The sequence below is a fragment of the Heptranchias perlo genome, chromosome 10, assembly GCF_035084215.1.
Source record: "Heptranchias perlo isolate sHepPer1 chromosome 10, sHepPer1.hap1, whole genome shotgun sequence".
In the NCBI taxonomy this organism is placed as follows: domain Eukaryota; kingdom Metazoa; phylum Chordata; class Chondrichthyes; order Hexanchiformes; family Hexanchidae; genus Heptranchias; species Heptranchias perlo.
Genome location: NC_090334.1, coordinates 55,850,362 through 55,874,650, shown reverse-complemented (window position 1 = coordinate 55,874,650; position 24,289 = coordinate 55,850,362). Strand labels below are relative to the sequence as shown.

General features: G+C 45.2%; 1 long non-coding RNA gene across 2 annotated transcripts in view; it reads right to left on the bottom strand.

Moving 5' to 3' along the window:
- Positions 1-1,984: 1,984 nt before the first annotated feature.
- The window catches only part of LOC137326587 (uncharacterized), a 233,538-nt gene continuing 211,233 nt past the window's right edge, over positions 1,985-24,289 (bottom strand). For both annotated transcript variants that reach the window (XR_010964227.1, XR_010964226.1), the window contains one exon: positions 1,985-6,351. This is a non-coding gene — a long non-coding RNA (uncharacterized lncRNA). The remainder of the gene's footprint in view (positions 6,352-24,289) is intronic.

The window sequence follows — 24,289 nt, the reverse complement described above, 5'->3', positions numbered from 1 at the left end:
CCTCAGGCCAAAGTTAAAATCACTGACAGGGCCTGATGATGCCATTGGACCCAAATTAGCATTTGTGAATTAAGGCCCTGTCGTCTTTGGACGGACGGCATGGTCACATGTCCAGAAACGTCCATTAAAATTGGAAATGGTAGGATCCGGGCGGTTTTCCGGTATGTAAATAACCTGGGGCATTTTAATGGCTCACCCACCCCATTTCAACAGGCGGGTAGGGTTAAAACCCTCCTGACATTTTTAATATTCGGCAACGAATGTATGTTGCAATGTAACAGTGCAGTGTTACACAACACTATCAAACTTTTATGAACTGGTTATAGCCAGCGTTTATGGGCTTATTGAAACATTACTAATTTATTATTATGGTGGCTTACCTTTTTAAAAATTAAACATTTTAATTATTTAAAACAATCTTATTAGAAATTTATAAACAAATAAATGGAGTAGTACACCTTTGTTAAAGATTATGGCCTTGATATTTACGGGAATGCGGGGAGGGAGCACAGATGCGGGGGGGGGAAACCCGGACATCCCAGGGACGCGCAGGTCCTGCTGAATTTAGCATTTTTTTATTCTGTTCCCCACCCGGCAGCCAGCCAGACTGACAGCTCTTGGGGACGGTCCCCGGCAATCGGGAATGATAGCGGATTGAGGGGGGGGGGAGTCGGCAGATTGCGACAGCGAGGAGAGTCCGTGATCGGCAGAAGGTTTGCTTGAGGGGCCGAGGGGAGCATTCCTGCTCCTCCTGGTTCACAAGGAGTATTATGAAAAGCAGTTACCTGTGGAGCCAGCTGCTCCTGTCTCCATATCGCTGCCAGGTTCCCCGAGCCCTGGGAAACCTGGCCGGCAATCATTAAATTTAAATCAGGCTCCCAACTGCACTGTGGGAGCCTGATTTAAATATGATAATGAAGTGTCCCGCCTTGGCGAGGTGGGGCACATGCACAGCTCACAACCCACCGCCGTAAAAATGGCGGCAGGCGCACGTTGGGGCCATGGTCCCCAATTATTAATTTTTAACCCCCCGACCTGCTCCCGCCCATCGTGGGGGGGCTTAATATCGACCACTGTGTCTGACTTTATGAGCATCACTTAAAATTAGATGTTATCCACATTTTTTGGTTAAAATCATTTTGAGCATGACTCTGGTGAGACCACACCTGGAGTACTGTGTACAGTTTTGGACTCCTTACCTAAGGGAGGATATACTTGCCATAGGAGGGTGTAACGAAGGTTCACTAGATTGATTCCTGGGATGAGAGGGTTGTCCTATGAGGAGAGATAGTGTAAAGTGGGCCTATATTCTCTGGAGTTTAGAAGAATGAGAGGTGATCTCATTGAAACGTATAAAATTCTTAGAGGGCTTGACAGGGGAGATACTGAGAGGCTGTTTCCCCTGGCTGGAGAATCTAGAAATAGGGGACATAGTCTCAGGATAAGGGTCGGACATTTAGGTCCGAGGTGAGGAAAAATTTCTTTGGAATTCTCTACCCCAGAGGGCTGTGGGTGCTGAGTCATTGAATATATTCAAGACTGAGATCGATAGATTTTTGGACAGTAAGGGAATCAAGGGATATTGGGATAGGGTGGGAAAGTGGAGTTGAGGTAGAAGATCAGCCATAATCTTATTGAATGGTGGTGCAGACTCGAGGGGCCGTATCGCCTACTCCTGCTTTTATTTCTTCTGTTCTTATGTACACACTTTACTTTGCATTTGACATTGCAATTTTGTCTAACTTTTAATTACTTTCTGCATCGATCCGTCTAACAGGTAATCCCAGAAGTAATTTGCTGCAGCTTGTTTCACTCCCTGTGTACTAAAGCACTGATAGTCTCCTGAATCCATGGGGCACTGATGAAAGCATGAGGCTGAATTTAGTATCTGCACCCGTTCACGATTCAGCTGTTTGCTGTCAGTCTTTAATTAACCAGCTTGAAGACAAACAATTACACAAATCTAACTTGATTAACCAACTAGCGTGCAATTCCCAATTTAATTCAAGTACTTTGCATCTTACAGTATTGTTATATTATACAGAGAGCTGAAGCACAGCACACATCGCGAACAGAGTGGATCATGAACCGAGTGGGAATTTGAGAATTTGGTGAGAGTGGGAATCTGTGGTAAAGTACTGGGTGAATTGAAATTAAAACTTAGTTTAAAATTTAACTTAGAACTTTAAAACTTTAAAGGGAACTGCAAGTTAGTGAACGGTTAACATAAACTGCAAGTCAGTGGCAGTTAACAATTAACAGTCAATTTGCTGTAAGCGATTGCCTGAATAGGGGGTAATTACTGTGAGCTGGAAGCTGATTGAGCAGTTGTAACTGCTGTTCTCAAATGTAACTGGTGTTCTCAAAAGGTGTATAAATTAGAAGGTTATCTGGTGAAGTACAGAGCACATTGTGAACAGAGTGGGTATTAGGTGTAGAGGGGAAAGGAGGTGCTAATTTTTTTTAAAAAGCAAAAAAAAACCAAAACAGAGTAAAAAGTAATTATCTATAAATAAATATAGACTGAGATATTGCAGAGCAGGTTGTGTCTGGATTGCAGTATGTGGGAGTTTGTGGACATTGAGAATGTCCTGAGTGAACACATCTGCAGTAGACGTCTCCACCTCAAATCTCTCCAGCCCAGAGTCATCGAGCTGGAGTGCGAGTTGGAGACACTCCGACACATAAGGGAGGGGGAGAAGTATCTGGACAGTTTACTCCAGACCTCCGTCACACCTCGAACTGGCTTGAAAGGATATTGGAGAGGGAGAGGGAGAGGGAGAGGGAGGGGGAGAGGGAGAGGGAGGGGGAGAGGGAGAGGGAGAGGGAGAGGGAGAGGGAGGGGGAGGGGGAGAGGGAGGGGGAGGGGGAGAGGGAGAGGGAGGGGGAGGATCCAGTTATTATGGTCCATATTGGGACCAACAACATAGGAAAGAGTAGGCAGGAGGTAGGAGCTAAATTAAAAAAACAGGACCTCAAGGGTTCTAGTCTCTGGATTATTACCCGAGCCACATACAAATTGGCGTAGGGATAAGCGGACTAGGAAGATAAACACGTGGCTGAAGGAGTGGTGTGATAGAGGGGTTCCATTTCATGGGACACTGGCACCAGTACTGGGACAGGAAGGAACTGTACTGTTGGGATGGGCTCCACCTGAACTGGGCTGGGACCAGGGTCCTAGCAGAAAGAATAAGTACGGTGGTGACAAGGACTTTAAACTAGTAAATGGGGGGGGAAATGTAATATAAATAATAATTCTAAAACAAACGAAAAGGAAGCGAGCAGAGTGATAGTCAGAAATTATGCTTTAGGCACTACCGGTAAAGGCACTACACTAAAACATGTAAAGGAATTAAATAAGGAGAGAGAAATAAGAAATGTGTGAGTAAAACAACATTAAAGCAGAGGAAAGGTTAGGATGTGAGGCCCAAATAAACATTCCTTATGCAAATGCACAGTGTATAAGGAACAAATTGAATGAATTGCAGGTGTAATTTCAACTTAGAGGGTACGACATGGTAGCCATTACTGAGACATGGCTGCAAGACGGTCAGGACTGGGAACTGAATATATCAGGTTATAAGGTCAACAGGGAGGATAGGGAAACTGGTAGAGGGGGAGGAGTAGCCTTAGTGATTAAGGATGAAATTGCTTCAATGATAAGAGAGGATATAATGAGAGGTGAGCTGGCAGTGTAGACTTTATGGGTAAAATTAAGAAATAGAAAAGGATTTAACACTGTAATGGAAATTGTGTATAAGCAACTTGGTAGCAGCTGTGAAGTGGCAGAATGTATAAATGCAGAGATTAGACAAGCATGTCGAAAGGCAGAGTGGTTTTAATGGGGGATTTTAACTTTCATATAGATTGGGATAAGCAGACGAGCTCATGTCGGAAAAGTAATGAATTTCTTGTGTGTTCAGGACAGCTTTCTGCAACAATATGTTCTAGAACCAACAAGGGGACAAGCCATATTAGAATTAATAATGAGTAATGAGCCAGATTTAGTTAACAGCCTAACGGTGTGTGAACAATTTATTTTATTGCCCATCCCTAATTGCCCTTGAGAAGGTGGTGGTGAGCCGTCTTCTTGAAACGCTGGAGTCTGTGTGGTGAAGGTTCTCCCACAGTGCTGTTAGGTAGGGGGTTCCAGGATTTTGACCCAGCGACAATGAAGGAACGGCGATATATTTCCAGGTCAGGATGGTGTGTGACTTGGAAGGGAACGTGCCGGTGGTGTTGTTCTCATGTGCCTGCTGCCCTTATCCTCTAGGTGGTAGAGGTCGCGGGTTTGGGAGGTGCTGTCGAAGAAGCCTTGGCGAGTTGCTGCAGTGCATCTTGTGGATGGTACCCACTGCAGCCACGGTGCGTTGGTGGTGGAGAGAGTGAATGTTTAAGGTGGTGAATGGGGTGCCAATCAAGCGGGCTGCTTTGTCCTGGATGGTGTTGAGCGTCTTGAGTATTGTTGGAGCTGCACTCATCCAGGCAAATGGAGAGTATTACATCACACTCTTGACTTGTGCCTTGTAGATGGTGGAAAGACTTTGGGGAATCAGGAGGTGAGTCACTCGCCACAGAATACCTAGCCTCTGACCTGCTCTTATAGCCACAGTATTTATGTGGCTGGTCCAGTTTAGTTTCTGGTCAATGGTGACCCCCAAGATGTTGATGGTGGGAGATTCGGCGATAGTAATGCCATTGAATGTCAAGGGGAGGTGGTTAGACTCTCTCTTGTTGGAGATGGTCATTGCCTGGCACTTGTCTTGCACGAATGTTACTTGCCACTTATGAGCCCAAGCCTGGATGTTGTCCAGGTCTTGCTGCATGTGGGCACGGACTGCTTCATTATCTGAGGGGTTGCGAATGGAACTGAACACTGTGCAATTATCAGCGAACATCCCCACTTCTGACTTATGATGGAGGGAAGGTCATTGATGAAGCAGCTGAAGATGGCTGGGTCTAGGACACTGCCCTGAGGAATTTCTGCAGCAATATCCTGGGGCTGAGATGATTGGCCTCCAAAAACCACTACCATCTTCCTTTGTGTTAGGTATGACTCCAGCCACTGGAGAGTTTTCTCCCTGATTCCCATTGACTTCAATTTTACAAGGGCTCCTTGATACCACACTCAGTCAAATGCTGCCTTGATGTCAAGGACAGTCACTCTCACCTCACCTCTAGAATGCAGCTCTTTTGTCCATGTTTGGACCAAGGCTGTAATGAGGTCTGGAGCTGAGTGGTCCTGGCGGAACCCAAACTGAGCATCGGTGAGCAGGTTATTGGTGAGTAAATGCCGCTTGATGGCACTGTCGATGACACCTTTCATTACAATTTTCCACTTTGTCGGGTAGATGCCAGTGTTCTAGCTGTACTGGAACAGGTTGGCTAGTTCTGGAGCACAAGTCTTCAGCACTACAGCTGGGATGTTGTCAGGGCCCATAGCCTTTGCTGTATCCAGTGCACTCAGCCGTTTCTTGATATAGAATCATAGAAGTTTACAACATGGAAACAGGCCCTTCGGCCCAACATGTCCATGTCGCCCAGTTTATACCACTAAGCTAGTCCCAATTGCCTGCACTTGGCCCATATCCCTCTATACCCATCTTACCCATGTAACTGTCCAAATGCTTTTTAAAAGACAAAATTGTACCCGCCTCTACTACTGCCTCTGGCAGCTCGTTCCAGACACTCACCACCCCTTGAGTGAAAAAATTGCCCCTCTGGACCCTTTTGTATCTCTCCCCTCTCACCTTAAATCTATGCCCCCTCGTTATATACTCCCCTACCTTTGGGAAAAGATTTTGACTATCTACCTTATCTATGCCCCTCATTATTTTATAGACTTCGTGGAGTGAATCGAATTGGCTGAAAACTGGCTTCTGTGATGGTGGGGATCTCGGGAGGAGGCCGTGATGGATCATCCACTCGGCACTTCTGGCTGAAGATGGTTGCAAACGCTTCTGCCTTGTCTTTTGCACTCACTTGTTGGGCTCTGCCATCTTTGGGGATGGGGATGTTCATGGAGCCTCCTCCTCCCGTTAGTTGTTTAATTATCCACCACCATTCACAACTGGGTGTAGCAAGGCTGCAGAGCTTTGATCTGGTCCATTGGTTGTGGGAACACTTAGCTCTGCCTATAGCATGCTGCTTCCGCTGTTTAGCATGCATGTAGTCCTGTGTTGTAGCTTCACCAGGTTGGCAGCTCATTATCTAAAAGCGATCATAATTTGATCGAGTTCAACATTGTGTTTTGAAACAGAGAAACCCGTAACATCTACTAAGATTCTAAATTTAGGTAAGGCCGACTTCCATGGGATGAGGCAGAGACTGTCCACAGTAAACTGGGCAAACCTGTTAATGGGTAAAATGACAGAAGATTAGTGGGAGGTGCTCAGAAAAGAATTTAACATGATACAGAACCAATTTATACCCCTAAGAGGCAAGAACTCTGCTTGCCAAAAAAAAACCAGCCATGAACAACAAAGAGGTAAGGGACAACACAAAACTAAAAGAAAGAGCATACAAAAATAGCACAGATCCTGGTGACTGGGAGAGATACAATGAACAGCAAAGGGTGACAAAACAGATAGTAAAAGCTACAAAAAGGGAGCATGGAAAGAAACTTGCAAGGGATATCAAAATTTTTAAAATTATATTTGGAAAAAGAGGGTGGTCAAGAGCAATGTGCGCCCCTTAAAAACTGATAATGGTGATATTGTAAATGAAAATAAGGAAATGGCAGACATGTCAAATAATTACTTGGCATCAGTATTTACAATAGAGGAAGAGGATAGCATGCCAGATACCCCAAGGAAACTAATTTTGAATCCGGAACGGGGACTCACCGTAATTAACGTAAGCAAATGAATAGTAATGAAGAAAGTAATGGCACGAAAGAGTGACACATCCCCAGGACCAAATAGTTTCCATCCCAGAGTTTTAAAGGAAGTCGGTGAGAACATTGCAGAAGCCCTCACTCTAATCTTCCAAAGTTCTCTCGATTCAGGAACAGTTCCTATTGATTGGAAAATTGCACATGTCACTCCGCTATTTAAGAAAGGCGAGAGAGGGAAACCAGGGAATTATAGACCAGTTAGCCTAACATCTGTTGTCGGGAAATTATTAGAGTCTATAATTAAGGATAGAGTGATGGAACAACTTGAAAATTTTCAGCTGACCAGAGAGAGCCAGCATGGATTTGTGAAGGGTCGGTCATGCCTGACGAACCTGATTGAGGCTAGGGAGGTGAATTACACCCCCTGTTTCTTCCAGTTAGAGATGAAGGATTTTAGTGGAAACTTCATGGTCCTTGAATTGGATAATAAAATGTGGAGCTACCCAGAAATGTAATATTAATGTGAGTCCCACACTGATCTGCTCTCGGAACCATCACATCACCAACTTCATGGGCAAGTGATACAACTGAAACGCAATCTATTGGAGATGGCTCCGAGAGTCACAGCGCTGTTTTGTGATGGGCAGCCAAGAAAGGAAAGAGTACAACAGACTTAATTAAGAAGACAGCACCACCACCTACCATATTGTTAGTGAAAAAAATGAGGAAAGAGTTCCACTGCCAGGAACTATGACCTGAACTCAGTTCCTGCTAGTTTTTCACACCAGTAATACACTATTAAGAATACTAATTTCCATCATTTCTGGTCGAAAAAGATGATTGAAAAGAAGAGAATGTCTTAACATTTCTGAGAACATCAAAGTATGTAGCTATTAACTTTTGTTTTATTCGTTCATGGGATGTGGGCGTCGCTGGCGAGGCCAGCATTTATTGCCCATCACTAATTGCCCTTGAGAAGGTGGTGGTGAGCCGCCGCCTTAAACTGCTGCAGTCTGTGTGGAGGTTCTCCCACGGTGCTGTTAGGAAGGGAGTTCCAGGATTTTGACCCAGCGACGATGAAGGAACGGCGATATATTTTCAAGTCGGGATGGTATGTAACTTGGAGGGGAATGTGCAGGTGGTGTTGTTCCCATGTACCTGCTGCTCTTGTCCTTCTAGGTGGTAGAGGTCGCGGGTTTTGGAGGTGCTGTCGAAGAAGCCTTGGCAAGTTGCTGCAGTGCATCCTGTGGATGGTACACACTGCAGCCACAGTGCGCTGGTGGTGAAGGGAGTGAATGTTTAAGGTGGTGGATTGGGTGCCAATCAAGCGAGCTGCTTTGTCCTGGATGGTGTCGAGGTTCTTGAGTGTTGTTGGAGCTGTACTCATCCAGGAAAGTGGAGAGTATTCCATCACACTCTTGACTTGTGCCTTGTAGATGGTGGAAAGGCTTTGGGGAGTCAGGAGGTGGGTCACTCGCTGCAGAATACCCAGCCTCTGACCTGCTCTTGTAGCCACAGTATTTATATGGCTGGTCCAGTTAAGTTTCTGGTCAATGGTGACCCCCAGGATGTTGATGGGGGATTCGGCAATGGTAATGCCATTGAATGTCAAGGGGAGGTGGTTAGACTCTCTCTTGTTGGAGATGGTCATTGCCTGGCACTTGTCTGGCACAAATGTTACTTGCCACTTATGAGCCCAAGCCTGGATGTTGTCCAGGTCTTGCTGCATGTGGGCACGGACTGCTTCATTATCTGAGGGGTTGCGAATGGAACTGAACACTGTGCAATCATCAGCGAACATCCCCATTTCTGACTTTATAATGGAGGGAAGGTCATTGATGAAGCAGCTGAAGATGGTTGGGCCTAGGACACAGCCCTGAAGAACTCCTGCAGCAATGTCCTGGGGCTGAGATGATTGGCCTCCAACAACCACTACCATCTTCCTCTGTGCTAGGTATGACTCCAGCCACTGGAAAGTTTTCCTCCTGATTCCTATTGACTTCAATTTTACAAGGGCTCCTTGGTGCCACACTCGGTCAAATGCTGCCTTGATGTCAAGGGTAGTCACTCTCACCTCACCTCTGGAATTCAGCTCTTTTGTCCATGTTTGGACCAAGGCTGTAATGAGGTCTGGAGCCGAGTGGTCCTGGCAGAACCCAAACTGAGCATCGGTGAGCAGGTTATTGGTGAGTAAATGCCGCTTGATAGCACTGTCGATGACACCTTCATCACTTTGCTGATGATTGAGAGTAGACTGATGGGGCGGTAATTGGCCAGATTGGATTTGTCCTACTTTTTGTGGACAGGACATAACTGGGCAATTTTCCACATTGTCAGGTAGATGCCAGTGTTGTAGCTGTACTGGAACAGCTTGGCTAGAGGTGCAGCTAGTTCTGGTATTACTTGTTATTACAAAGTGAATATATTACAAATGTATACAATCATACATATGTCTATATATTTTACTACATAATTAATATATATAGTAGCTTTTTATATTCACAATGATAACTATATACATTTTATATTTGAATAATTTGGTGATCCTAGGAAGTTTCCTCAAACATTTATATTTATTTATTTATGTTTTAAATATAATTTAAGTGGTTTTACAAAGTTCCAGTCACAAGCTGAATTATAGTGCGGTTATCTTTTTGGTATTCGCTGAAATATTAAGATTTTTTTCATTTCCATCATCTTTTTCCATCAGAGTTATGTCTGTGTTGTCCCTATGAAAAATCATTTGAAAATTGTCGTTTCGAAATGTTCTTAATTCAAATACAAGAGAATGCATTTATAGAAGAATCATGTTAACCATGGCAGATTGAGCATTGCTGACTGTTAGTTTGATGGGACAGAGAGTGCAGCATGCACAGTTATATTAATCGGTCAGCCACATTGAAAATTGCTGCACTTTCAGAATATAATTTAAAGAATATACTGCATTTTCCATCTCTTCAGTTTTTGAGCCTGAATTGGAACTGGCCACATTCTTCAAAAAAGAGTTTGTGAGCCTGAGATGAACTGGGATAAGCACCATGAAATATATAATTAACAATTCCAGGTGCTATGCAGACATGGATGAGCACTTCGTAAGAGGATGCATCGATTCCCAGTGATTGTGTCGTTCACCTCCTTGTCCTTTATCATCTGCTTAATGGAAGATAAGTGCTCACAATTTCACTACTAGCCGCCAGTGTTTTTATTGTAACTGGTGTGATATTCCATTCATGGCACAGAGTAAATGAATCAGGATATTAGCATTTTTTAATCATATACTGAATGCAGTTTCACTATATCTAAGTTCAGTATAAATAGATTTCATTATATTTGTTTGCGAATTGCCTATGAGGAGGGACGAATATATGGCAATAAAATGGTTAGCTTATTTAGGTCACTTTTAAAAATATTTTATTTTAGTGTAAATATACATTAATCTGTTGGCTTAGAAATGTGGGCCCTGATATTACCAGGGAGGCGGGATGGCAGCAGGGGGGGCGACTGGGCACATGGGTAACCCACCCAGTGAAATCGGTCCGTTCCCCACACGATCGCGGGTAAATTGAAGGCACTTACCATGGCTTCTGGGTTTCCCATCGTCAACCTGCGCAGCAGGCGAACTGCGCACCTGAATCACAGGCTATCAGCTGGAGGAGCCGTATTTAAAGGGGCAGTCCTCCAATGCTGCTCCTGCAGCAAACAACAAAGTACAGCATGGAGCAGACCAGGGGAAAGGCTGCTCCCAGATTTACTGTTGCCTCATTCCAGGTCCTACTGGATGGGGTGAGGAGGAGGAGAAGGGATATTTTCTACCCTGCGGACGGGAGGAAGTGGCCTGTCTCTGCCACCAAGAAGGCCTGGCTCGAGGTGGCAGAGGAGGTCAGCAGCAGCAACATCTCCCGCACATGGATCTAGTGCAGGAAGCGCTTCAATGACCTAACTAGGTCAGCCAAAGTGAGTACACTTACTCATTCTCCTACACTCCGTCTTCTACATCACCGGCCCCACCCCACAGCTCCTTCGGCACTGCCAACACTACTCTGTCCCATCACTCCTCACACCCACTCAAACCTCATCCTCAACTTACCTGCACTTCCTCACCTCCCCAATACTCATCCCACCACTACAACTCAACCCAATCCTCATACAATGTCATGGCTCTGTCTCATACTCACCCTCTGATGCATCTCTTTTACGGTCAGCCTCACCCAAACCAATGCATTCAGAGGTTGGCCACGTCACCATCCTTCACTCACGCCTCTCTACTTTCTCCCATTATAGAAGAGAGCCCAGAATGCACGGGAGAGGGCGAAGACCGGAGGGGTCCGCAACATCAGGTCGTCCTCACGGACGCGGAACAGGAGGCTCTTGAACTGAGCCGCACCCTTGAGTGCCTGTCTGTCGGGGACGCCGAGACTGCCACCCGACAAGCGGCTGGTGACAGAACTTTATCATTCAGCACTCACAATAGCAAATGATGTTAACATGCCATTGCCATCTTCAGCACCTCAACATCTATCATCATGCTTAATATTGCCTTCTGTTCTCTTACAGGGCCTTCAGCGACTGCCATGATGGTGGAGGGTGATTACTCAGAGGACCTGCCGGCCTCTGAGGGGGCACCGTCACATCTGAGTGAGCCATCCACCAGCACAGATACACACATCTCGGTGGATCCCCATCCTCACTTAGTTGGGGTCGCACATGGTTAGTCATCACACCCATGTGAGCACGAGCAGACACTGGTGGTGGGGCAGCTATGGAGAGTCCGCATCAATGGGAGCACTCTTCTCCAGGCTCTGCTCAGCTGGACACAGATGCTGAACCCTGGGAGCCATCCTTTAAAAGGAGAATGATCGAGAGGCAGCAGCACATTTATGAGGTGTTGGAACAGGTGCCACGGACACTGTCCACAATCGCGCAGAGGATGGAGGCGTCCAACTCTCGCATGAATGGAATGGTGGCATGGGTACAGGAGGGAATCTCTGAGATACTGTCATAGGGACGTGAGGGCATCTCAGACTGTTGCGGGAATGTCTGCGATGGAGGGAAGGCTAGCCTCCATGGAGCTTCGAGCACAGCTCACCAATGAGTCCATTGAGGCCCTGACAACGGCCCTTTGGACTCAGGGTGAGCAACTTTCTGCTGCCTTAAACAGGCAGACAGATACACTAGCACTGGCCTTACAAGGCTTCACACATGTCCTCCAAACTGTCGTCCAGCAGGGTGGTAGCAGTGATGTGGGCCTGGCTCAGGAGGGATGATGGCAAAAAGGGACATGGAAGTGGGGACACCACTCAAAGCGCTCCCATGTCTCACCCGTTGCTCCCCTCACAACCAGTACCCGCAATGCTGCCTCCTCTCCAGGTGGCCGAGTCTGCCCCCGCACAGGTGCAGGTGGAGCAGTCTTTGGAGGGGCCCTCACGGGCACCGAAGCCCAGAGGGCGTAGGCCCAAAGCATCTAATCATTCATAGCATGAACAAGAGCAACCTGCCACTACCTCTGCTGCAGCCACAGGTGAAGCACACGTAGAAGGCGAAGGTTTTGTGAGCACAAAGGGGATGCACGAGGATGTTTGTCATGTTTTTTATTTATATTTGATTTTTGTTAATGGCACATTAAATATTATTACTGTCACCTCTACTACCACGTCTTGGCCATTCTTGACTGGCTTGTGTAATAAGTCCCTTTCATGAGGTTCACCATGAACACCCACGCTTGATGCCACCCATTGGGTCACTCTACAGTGGGTGTATGTGTAGTTGCATGACTATTTTGTGCAGGTGCCTGTGGTGCAGCACTGTGTTGTGGAGCTCCACGTGGCGGAGGTGGACGGCGTGCCTGGCGAGGTTGGTGATGCTGCTCGTCCTCGGATGAAGTGATGAATGCAGCTATGGCGCCCCCCCTATCCTGACGGTTTGAGTTTGAGGGGGTCCACAAAGTAGGCAAACGTGTTTGCACAGCAGAGTTTAGGGTATCAATTAATAATTTTGAGTGGAAAGACAAAGGTGTTGCAGCCAAAACTTTGTCTGAAGTGACAGAGTGCCCTGCTGCAATAAATGAGGTTTCCCTCCATCTGTCAAATAACCCTTTGCATCTCCCACTGGCTGTTGGCTGAAACACGTTTGTGGGAAACACGCTGAGGATCCTTCAAAATTGCACCCCAGCCAAAATCTCCAGTCAATGAGGTCTGTCAAGTACCCCAACTATGTTAATAACTATCTAAAGCAGCATCCCGCTGGCTTTAATTGCCGGTGGGGCATGCGGAAACCTGGAAGTCAGCGGGTTGGAGCCAACCCTGAACCTGCTCCGGGATTCCGCCATTTTAGGAGCCTCCCTGCCCCCAACACACCCGCTCGGCCATCCGAAAATCGGCCCCGTGGTTTTTTCATGTGTCTTGCTCTTTTAAAACTTTTTTTTTCATATTTTGTCCCCGACAATGTAATCTCCAATTGGGAAGACACTATATAATGGGACATAAATAAAATATAGACACACGTATAGTCAGTAGGAGGTGACAGTCAGGTTGGACAAACTAGTCTCAAATCGGTTTTTCCTTTACCTGAGAGAAAATGTCTGTAATTCAGTCTGTATCTGTCTGGAGGCACAGTCCAAAACTGTCAAAACACCTCCAAGGCCAGGCAGTCCTACAGTACACACTTAATACCATACCTGTCATCCCTTTATTTCCTTCATTTCATTTCCAAAGTCATCATGTAAGGATGAAGAAAAGAGATTAGTCTGGCTGCATTTCAATGGTAATATACTACTGATGCTATATTTTCTCTTAATATTTTGTTCCTTCAATGTCAGTACGGTTACTCTGTGGCATTATGTCAAAATGTTTTCAGCTTTGTATGAACTACCACATCTCTATTTAAAGATCAAAAATCCTTATGCAAATAATATGAACAACTACTAGAACTTGCATTTATATAGTACCTTTAATGTAGCAAAACGTCCCGAGGCGCTTTACAGGAGCGTTATCAAATAAAATTTGACACCGAGCCAAATGAGGTGATATTAGGGCAGGTGACCAAGAGCTTGGTCAAAGAGGTAGGTTTTAAGGAGCGTCTTAAAGGATATAAGGAACTATGCTTTAAAGCAGTATAATTATATTTTCTGTGGGATTGGGTCTGTTGGTGTCCGAGGTAGAGGGGCAGAAGACAGGTTAGCGTTCTGGATGGCGGAATGCCCTTTGTCAAAACGCACAATGCTGGTGGGGAGGTGGGAACTGTGCCCTCTCCATTAAGCTCTTCCTCCTCGCATTGAAGCGGGTGGATCCACTGTATTTTGCCAGTATCTTCTATTTTTATTTCATAACCTGTTTTAATTTCATATCTGACCCCCAGCTTTCATTGACCTGAAACGTTAACTCTGTTTCCCTCTCCATAGATGCTGCCTGACCTGCTGAGTATTTCCAGCATTTTCTGTTTTTAACCCATGTTTTCCATTGCTCCCACTTTCTTACATTTTTCTTAGGCCTCTAACTTTCTTATTTATTCACAAGGCTTCTCTTTCTTTCATGTCTTTTTTTTTTATGCAGCTATTACTTGACTGGGATGATCTAATATACCATTCCACCAAAGCTTCCTCCCTGTGTTTGTTTGTTTGTTTCTTATATATATCTTTGATACATTTTCGATTCATGGGGCAATGGCACCAATACTGGGGAAAGAGGGAGCTGTTCCATTGGGATGGGCTCCACTTAAACCAGGCTGGGACCAGCGTCCTGGCAAATCGAATAACTAGGGCTGTAGGCAGGGCTTTAAACTAAAAAGGGGTTGGGGGGGGGGGGGGGTTCAGGTATGGGGAAATTTAGAAATTTAATGAGAAAAGTCAAGGCAACAGAGCAGTGTAGTGATTTGGGTAAAGATAAGCAGAGTGTGGCAGGAAGAGACAGAGAGTTTACCAATAATAGAGCATCAGCAAGTAAGGTCAAAGCAGGAAAAAATGGTAGAAAGTCAAAATTAAAGGCTCTTTATCTGAATGCACAGAGCTTTTGTAACAAGATAGATGAATTAGTTGCACCAATAGAGATAAATGGGTTTGATCTAATAGTCATTACAGAGACATGGTTGAAAAGTGACCAAGATTGGAAACTAAATATTCCACGGTACATGACATTTAGAAAAGACAGGCAGACTGGAAAAGGAGGGGGTGTAGCCCTAATAATAAAGGATGACATAAGGACAGTGGTGAGAAAGGATCTTGGCTCAGAAGATCAGGAAATAGAGTCAGTATGGGTGGAAATAAGAAATAACAAGGGGCAGAAAACAATGGACAGAGTATTAATCATGAAATAGATTGGGAAATTAAATTAAAGGGTATGACAGTTGAAAAGCAATGGCAAACATTTAAAGAAATATTTCAATATTCTTGACAAATATACATTCCATTGAAAATAAAAACTCCACAGGAAAAGTGATCCACCCATGGCTAACTAAAGAAGTTAAGGATAGAATTAGATTAAAAGAAGAGGCCTATAATGCTGCCAAGAAGAGTAGTAAGCCTGGGGATCGAGACAGTTTTAGAAACCAGCAAAGGACGACCAAAAAATTGATTTAAAAAGAGAGAAAATAGAATATGAAAGTAAACTAGCAAGAAATATAAAAATGGATTGTAAGAGCTTCTACAAGTATGTAAAAAGGAAGAGAGTAGCAAAAGTAAACATTGGTCCCTTAGAGGCTGAGACAGGAGAAATTATAATGGGGAATCAGGAAATGGCAGGTACATTAAACAAATATTTTGTATCTGTCTTCACAGTAGAAGACACAAAAAGCATACCAGAAATAGTGGGGAACCAAGGGACTAATGCGAATGAGGAACTTAAAGTAATTATTATCAGTAGAGAAAAAGTATTTGAGAAAATAATGGGACTAAAGTTCTATAAGAGGTGGCTGCAGAGATAGTGGGTGCATTGGTTATGATCTTCCAAAATTCTAGAACGGTCCCAGCAAATTGGAAGGTAGCAAATGTAACCCCACTATTCAAGAAAGGAGTGAGAGAGAAAACAGGGAACTACAGGCCAGTTAGCCTGACATCAGTCTTCGGGAAAATGCTGCAATCCATTATTAAGGAAGTGGTAACAGGGCACTTAGAACATCATAATATGATTAGGCAGAGTCAACATGGTTTTATGAAAGGGAAATCATGTTTGACAAATTTATTAGAGTTTTTTGAGGATGTAACTAGCAGGGTAGATAAATGGGAACCCGTGGATGTAGTATATTTGGATTTTCAAAAAGCATTTGATAAGGTGCCACATGAAAGGTTGTTACGCAAGATAAGGGCTCATGGGGTTGGGGGTAACATATTAGCGTGGATAAAGGATTGGTTAACAGACAGAAAACAGAGTAGAGATAAGCAGATAATTTTCAGGTTGGCAGGCAGTAACTAGTGGGGTACCGCAAGGATTGATGCTTGGGCCTCAGCTATTTACAATCTATATTAATGACTTGGATGAAGGAACCGAGAGTAATGTATCCAAGTTTGCTGATGATACGAAGCTAAGTGGGAAAGTAAGCAGTGAGGAGGACACAAAGGGCTCAATTTTGAAATAGTGGCGGGTTGGCAGCGGGACCGGTGAAGGTGCACGTGGCAAACCCAAATTTTTTTTTAAAACTTACCGTTTCCGACGTGATTGCAACATAATTGATGGTGATTAAAGTTCTTTCCTGGTTTCACGCCCGGCAGCCAGCCTGATTGACAGGCTGGCTGCCAACAGGAGCTGCAACGCGGGGGGGAAGGAGGAGGGGGGGGGGTGGAGGAAGAGAAAGGGAGAGACGTGATCCGCGCTGGAATGGAAGATCAGTCGGTGGGGGGGGGTTGTGAGGTCGGGGGGGTTGTGAGGTCAGGGGGGTTGAGGGGAAGATTGGGGTGGAGAGGGGGAGATCGGGGAGGTAAGAGGAGAAGATCAGGGGGGAAGAGGGGGAGATCAGGGGGACATCGGGGGGAGGAAGAGGCGGAGATCGGAGAGGGAGACATCAGGGGCTGAGAAGGACATCGGACATCGGAGCATGGTGAAAACTAGGTTTATTTTGTGTTTTAGCTTTGTGCAATGGTTTTTTTATTTACTTTTATTTTGTTTCGTTTTGCCTGATCACAAGCCGTGGGAAAGCCGCTCAGGTAAGTTTAAAAATCGTTCTAACTACCTAATATGTCACAAGTAAAGTGCCTTAAGTACCTCAATGAGGTATATTTGGTTCTTTAACTATCATCCCGCCGATTTTAATTGCCAGCAGGACTTCCGGATTCGGGACGCCCGCACACACACAGGTGGGTTTGTGAAGAACTCTGAAGTCGGCGGGTTGGAGCCAGCTTCTGAACCTGCTCTGCATATCTGCAATTTTCGCAGCCTCTCCCGCCCCCAAAATTTACGTTTAAAATCGAGCCCGAAGAGTCTACAAAGGGATATAGACAGGTTAAGTGAGTGGGCAAGAAGGTAGCAGATGGAGTATAATGGGGGAAAAGTAAGGTAGGAAGAATAGAAATACAGAATATTTTTTAAATGTTGATGTCCAGAGAGACTTGGGTGTCCTGGTACAAGAAACACAAAGGGCTCGATTTTAGGGTCGGGTTACCTGCGGGTTTCCAGCGGGGGGGCCCCGAAAATCCCGATCTCCGATCACGTGACCGGATTCGGACGAAATCTCGGCCACTTCCGGGTACCTCGCTGACGTGCGGGGCTGCGCGCGCAAGCCCCGCTGGTGGGAATCCCGCAGGCAATTAAAGCCAGCGGGGTTCCACTTGAGAGCACTTAACTTGCTCGTTGTGGTCAGTTAATGAGCTGAAGCAGCTGTCAAAAGAGGAAGTGTGGGATTTTACGTTCAAAGCAGTCAGTTTCCCACACTGGGGGAAACAGGACCCTTCAAACCAGGCGTGTTGCAGCCAGCAGCCTGTGGCAGGTGCCAAGGTGCGCTCCACGGGGGAGAGCCCTCACCCACGCAGGAGGCCACCGCGTCACATAGGGCAACCCCTGCCCCCCACCACCCCCCGGCCAAGCCAGAGGACAGACCGACACGAAACCGCAGCCCCAGTCCGAGGACCCACACACCTACCCTGCACAACCCCTCAGACCAACACCTGCCAGTTGGGTGGTGTGTGGACACCCTCGGAGGACGAAGAGCATGACCACCACCAGCAGCCTCGCAGTCCACGCCGTCCGCCGCAGAGACGTGGATCCCCCCAACACGGTGTGGTTGCACGCCCACCTGCACAGCAGGAGGGAGGGCTACCACAGAGAGAGACGCATCGCAGAGGGCACTACCCTCGCCACAGGGTCCACAGACCGAGGCGCAGCTCCCCGGACCTCTCCGAGCAGCAGTGCACAGGGAGGCGCAGATTCGCTCGACATGTAGTCGTGGAGATCTGCAGCCTCTTTCATGCCGAGCTGCTCCTGGCTGGCCCCAGCACCAACTGCTTACCTGTCGCTGGCAAAGTCACCACTGTCCTCCACACCTTCTCCTCCGCATCCTTCCAGGGTGCAGCCGGCAACACCGCCGATGTCTCTCAGTTGTCTGCGCGGACGAGCCCTGCAAATACACCTGCACCTACTCTGCAGTAACACGATGGGTGGCATCAGTGGTGGGTCCTCATAGTGATACCCAGGAGCGGGCATTATTGGACACAATGGACAGGATTCGCGGAGACATGGCAGTGGTGGTGTCAATATAATGTGTGCTGTTTGTGGCTCTGAAATTCAATATGGGTAACACCCATGACAAACCCTCAGACACCCTTGTGCACCCCCTTCATGCTGACGAGACGTTTGCCTTACCCTGCCTACTGCACATATGTGATGCATGCCCTGTGGCTGCAGCACAGGTGGTGGCAGGTTGAGTGAGGCTGGCCGTGAGGGAGATGCACGAGAGGGTGAGTATGGGATGGAGCCATGAGATTGTATGAGGATTGGGTCGCGTGTTAGTGGCAGGATGAGTACTGGCGAGGTGAGTAGGTGGAGGTAAGATGAGGATGGGGTGTGAGTGGGCATTAAGGGTGATGTGACAGAATAGTGTTGGCGGTGCCGAAGGAGATTTGGGGTGGGGGCAGTGTTGTGGCAGACGGAGTGATGGGGAAAAGACTTCGTGTTCTCACTGTGGCTGACCTACTGCGGTCATTGCAGCGCCTCCTGCACTGTATGCAGGTGGGCGATATGTTGGTGGCGCAGGTGACCCCCTCTGCCACCTCGAGCCAGGCCTTCTTGGTGGCAGAGGCAGGCCGCTTCCTCCCGCCCGCCGGGGGGAAGATCTGTGTCCTCCCCCTCCTCCTCACCCCATCTGATGATACCTGGGGTGAGGCATCATTAAACTGGGAGCAGCCTTCCCCCTGGGCTGCTCCATGCTGCAATTTGTCCCATTGGTTGCAGCATCTGTCAGTGGAGGACTGCCCCTTTAACCAGAGAGCCTCCAGCTGACAGATCGTACTGCGCATGCGCAGCCCGCCCGACGCGCAGGCCAGTGCCGTGGACCCCGGAGGAGCAGGTAATTGGATCCTATTAGTGGGTTGCCTGCTACGATCGCGTGGGCAACCCACTAATTTCGCCGTTTGCGTTTTCGACGCTCCCGGAGGACCACCCGCTGGGAACCCGCAGGCCTGCTAAATTCGAGCCCAAAAAGTTAACATGCAGGTACAGCAGGCAATTAGGAAAGCAAATGGCATGTTGGCTTTTATTGCAAGAGGGTTGGAGTACAAGAGTAAAGAAGTCTTAGTACAACTTTTTTTAGGAAATATATCGCCGTTCCTTCGTCATCGTTGGGTCAAAATTCTGGAACTCCCTACTTAACAGCACTGTGGGAGAACCTTCACCCCATGGACTGCAGCGGTTCAAGAAGGCGGCTCACCACCACCACCTCAAGGGCAATTAGGGATGGGCAATAAATGCAGGCCTTGCCAGCGACGCCCACATCCCATGAACAAAAAAAAATGGGCCTATACTCTTTGGAGTTTAGATGATGTGGAGATGCCGGTGATGGACTGGGGTTGACAATTGTAAACAATTTTACAACACCAAGTTATAGTCCAACGATTTTATTTTAAAATCCACAAGCTTTCGGAGGCTTCCTCCTTCCTCAGGTGAATGTGGAAATGAAATCCTCGAACCTATCGCATTTATAAATCACAGAACAATGCCTGGTGATTACAGACAATCTTTTCAACTGCCCGTTGCCAAGGCAACCAAAGTGTTCAGACAGATAGGTGTTACCTTCAGGGCCACCGAATATACAAATGGCCAGAACTAAAAAAACAGATGATGTGGAGATGCCAATTAAAAAAACAGAGCGAGAGAGGCAGAAACATAGAAACATCCGGAAGGAAAAGACAGCAATTGACCCGTTATATTAAAAACAGATAACATTTGTTCGCTGATGGGGTAACGTGTAGCGTGACATGAACCCAAGATCCCGGTTGAGGCCGTCCTCATGGGTGCGGAACTTGGCTATCAATTTCTGCTCGATGATTTTGCGTTGTCGAGTGTCTCGAAGGCCGCCTTGGAGTACGCTTACCCGAAGGTCGGTGGCTGAATGTCCTTGACTGCTGAAGTGTTCCCCGACTGGGAGGGAACCCTCCTGTCTGGCGATTGTTGCGCGGTTTAGATGAATGAGAGGTGATCTCATTGAAACATATGATTCTGAGGGGGCTTGACAAGGTAGATACTGAGAGGTTGTTTCCCCTGGCTGGAGAGTCTAGAACTAGAGGGCATAGTCTCAGGATAAGGGGTCAGCCATTTAAGACTGAGAGGAGGAGAAATTTCTTCACTCAGAGGGTTGTGAATCTTTGGAATTCTCTACCCCAGAAGGCTGTGGATGCTGAGTTGTTGAATATATTCAAGACTGAGATAGATAGATAGATTTTTGGACTCTTGGGGAATCGAGGGTTATGGGGATCAGGCAGGAAAGTGGAGTCGAGGTTGAAGATCAGCCATGATCTGATTGAATGGTGGAGCAGGCTCAAGGGGCCGTCTGGCCTACTGCTCCTCCTATTTCTTATGTTCTTACCTTATCTCTCCCCACACTTTTTCTGATCTTCTTAATATAGCTATCTTTTAATTTTCAGTTTTAATGAAGAGCTTGCGCCCAAAACATTTACTGTTCTCTCCACAGATGCTGATTGATCTGTTGTGTTTCCAGCTTTTTCTCTAATTTTGTTTCATTATTTTGTTTGTTTCTTTGAATCATGTTTTCTACTTTTGGAAATCCTTAAAAAAAAAACCACAAACTTCCTGAATGCCAAGTGTTGTGTCAATACCTTTTCCTGTTCGTTGTAATCTGCACCTTTTTGTGATTCTGTACGCTTTGTTCTTAATCCTGTACCAAAGGTAATGAATGCCAATGAGTTTAATGTGCTCCAGGATGACAAAATTTAGCTCAGTGGTGAAAGATAAAATACTGTTTCAACCAATAATGGTGTGCTGTCTTATTGAATGAGATTGATTATTGATTACACAACTAAACAGCACTTACAAACTGTGGAATTATTGACATAGAAGATACAAATATATTCAGGGTTATAGCTGCATTTAACCACTGAAACAATATAGTATTCAAAACGTACATAAGATCTGGAATAGGGGCCTTTAAGCCAAATAAGCCTTACCCTTTTGCTGAATATCATCCTCTGCTATCAACCTTTTCACCATACTCCTCTTTTCCTTCTCTCTAGAAACACAGCTGATTACATTTTGAACCCATTAAGATCAAAAATATATTAGCTCTATCCTTTTCCATCTCTTTATAAACAGTACACCAGAAAACTATTAGAAAATTAGAGCAATGTGCTAAAGATTACTGCTTCAAATCTATTATCACTAATGAGGAACTAAAAACATACCTTAAAGCCCCATGACTGCTAATTCTGGTCAAATATTATACTTTGTCATGTAGCCACTTAGCTATAGTGAGTGTAATATACACAAGAAGTAAATAAGCTCAGAGCAGCATAGCAACGTTTGCAGCAGATCCTGCGAATTCAATGTACGAATTTACTCGCTGCAGTCTCCATGGTGTAGACTTGCATGATTTGGAAGTTTTCAAAAAATGCACGACATCAACCCAGCCTCTCAACAGCGTGGGTTGATTCGCACGGGAAATGTCTGTGAGAATAGAAGACAGGCCCACAAAATCTGTCAGGAAGAGAAGTCACGCCCACAAGCAGGCAAGCAAAGTTCATTCATTTAAAGTGATATTCTGCAAGTCAATGTAAATAAAAAATTTAATTTTTTTTATATAAATAGCCAAAGAAGTAATTTAATTAAATTAAAGAGACAGATGTGAAAAGTTAAAAAAAAATTTAAGTTTTAAATTTTGTTTTAATGACCAAAAAATATTACAATAAGGAGTAATATGAGACTCCACATCTTTAAAATTTAATTTTTAGTTGTTTGGCAGTGATTAAGAGTCATGCGCTTTTAAAATGTAATGTAGACCTGGTATTTTTCAGCGTACCTTTTGGTGGCATAAGTAGAGCTGGGCAGATGGGCAAGTTCACAATTTTTCAGTGATTTCAATGATTATGGCATGTGATTCCCCTTTAATTCGCAGTTGTCAAATTGCCGTGGGCAAGTTCACAATTTGTGGGTTTTAGTGCACGTGTGCAAATGCGTGAACTTGCTCCTTCAATTCACCGGCGGAGACAGAGGACACCATTGAGGAATGGTGTTCACATGTGAGTAATTTCTGCCCTAATATCTTGCATATACAGAATAGCTCAGAATGCATTATTTTATTGTCAACAATAGGTGTTTTCTGGTGATTGGTCATGCAGTACACATTCTGAAGTATCATAAAATATTTATTTTTATTGTCTCGTAAATGGTAGATTCCATTGTATTATTTATGTTTAATTCTTTTATATTTAACCCTAGGAAAGTGTTAAAAGCAAAAGCTGAGTGATCAAAAGACGGTCAATGTTGCAAGTGGAAATGTGTTTGGAGAATTTTTTTTCTGATTTGAAAATAGTTGTTTGGATATATATATCTGAATAATAACAGTCAATAATGTATTATTGAGCAATAAACTTATTTAGTCACCATGCCTGTGCAATGGTGTCAAATACTGGCGCCCCAAAATGTGGCGAATAGACTGATGGGTTGCTAGTTTAATCCTCCCACCCCGATTCTGCTCTAAGTTCCTGATCGCAGACACACAACTCATCGGGGAAGGCATCAAACAGAGGCCAAGGACTTCCCTGTGTGTGTGGGAGAGGGGAGGGGGGAGAGGAATTCAGGGATAATGTATTCTCTTGCTGCTCTTGTGCAACTTCAGAGGCCCGGACACAGATCACCCATCCCATCCTCTCAGCTGCAGCCAGTGCATGTTTTGGGGCAACCAAGGAGTCTGGGTAAATGGAGGAATTTCATACTGTCAGTTAAAATTAATAAATAATTATTAGAGCAATTGATTAGCACAGTAAGTGGTTACTTGTCTGGACTTTTACACTTAATTAAAAGGAAAATAATGGGCTGGGAAAGCAGCAACAACATTAATTCAAAATTATGAGGGGTTTTGACAGAGTAGATAGGGAGAAACTATTCTCTGGCAGGAGGGTCGGTAACTAGAGGACGTAGATTTAACATCATTGGCAAAAAAGGCCAGTGGGAGACGAGAATGATTTTTTTATGCAGCGAGTTGTTATGATCTGGAATTCACTGCCAGAAAGTGTAGTGGAAACAGATTTAATAGTACCTTTCAAAACGGAATTGGATATAAAGTGTTAAGGGTAAAATTGGAACTAAGGAAAAAGGCATACACTAAGTATGTAGACAACAAAGGAGAGGATGACAAAAGGGAATACGAAGAGGTTAGGAAAGAAGTCAAAAAAAATAATTAGGAAAGCAAAGAGGAACTACGAAATTAAATTATCAAGGAATATAAAAAGAAATAGTAAAGTATTCTACAGACACATAAATAATGAAAGAAAAATCAGGATAGGGATAGGGCCACTAAGGGATGCACAAGATAAACTCACAGTATGACAGTGAAATGGCAGAAATATTAAATAGTTACTTTGCCTTAGTATCAACCAGGGAGACTAATATGGTGAGCATGACATTAGAAGAAATTTAAAAAAAATAAAGACATTTAAGATAGAAAGGAGGGAGATAATTGATAAACTAATCAAACTTAGAGAGGATAAAACCCCTGTCTGGGGTTTCCCTTTATTTCAAACAGGAAAGTCATGCTTGAACAACATTACTGAATTCGTTGAAGAAGTAACAGAAAGAGTATACAAGGGTAATGCAGTAGATGTAAAATATTTGGATTTTCAAAAGTCCTTCGATAAGACACCACATTGTAGATTCATGACTAAGGTCGGAGCATGTGGAGTCAGGGGACAAGTAGCAGAATGGATAGCAAGCTGGCCACAAAACAGAAAACAGAGAGTAGGGATTAAGGGTAGCTACTCAGACTGACAAAAGGTGGGAAGTGGAGTTCCACAGGGTTTGGTGCTGGGAC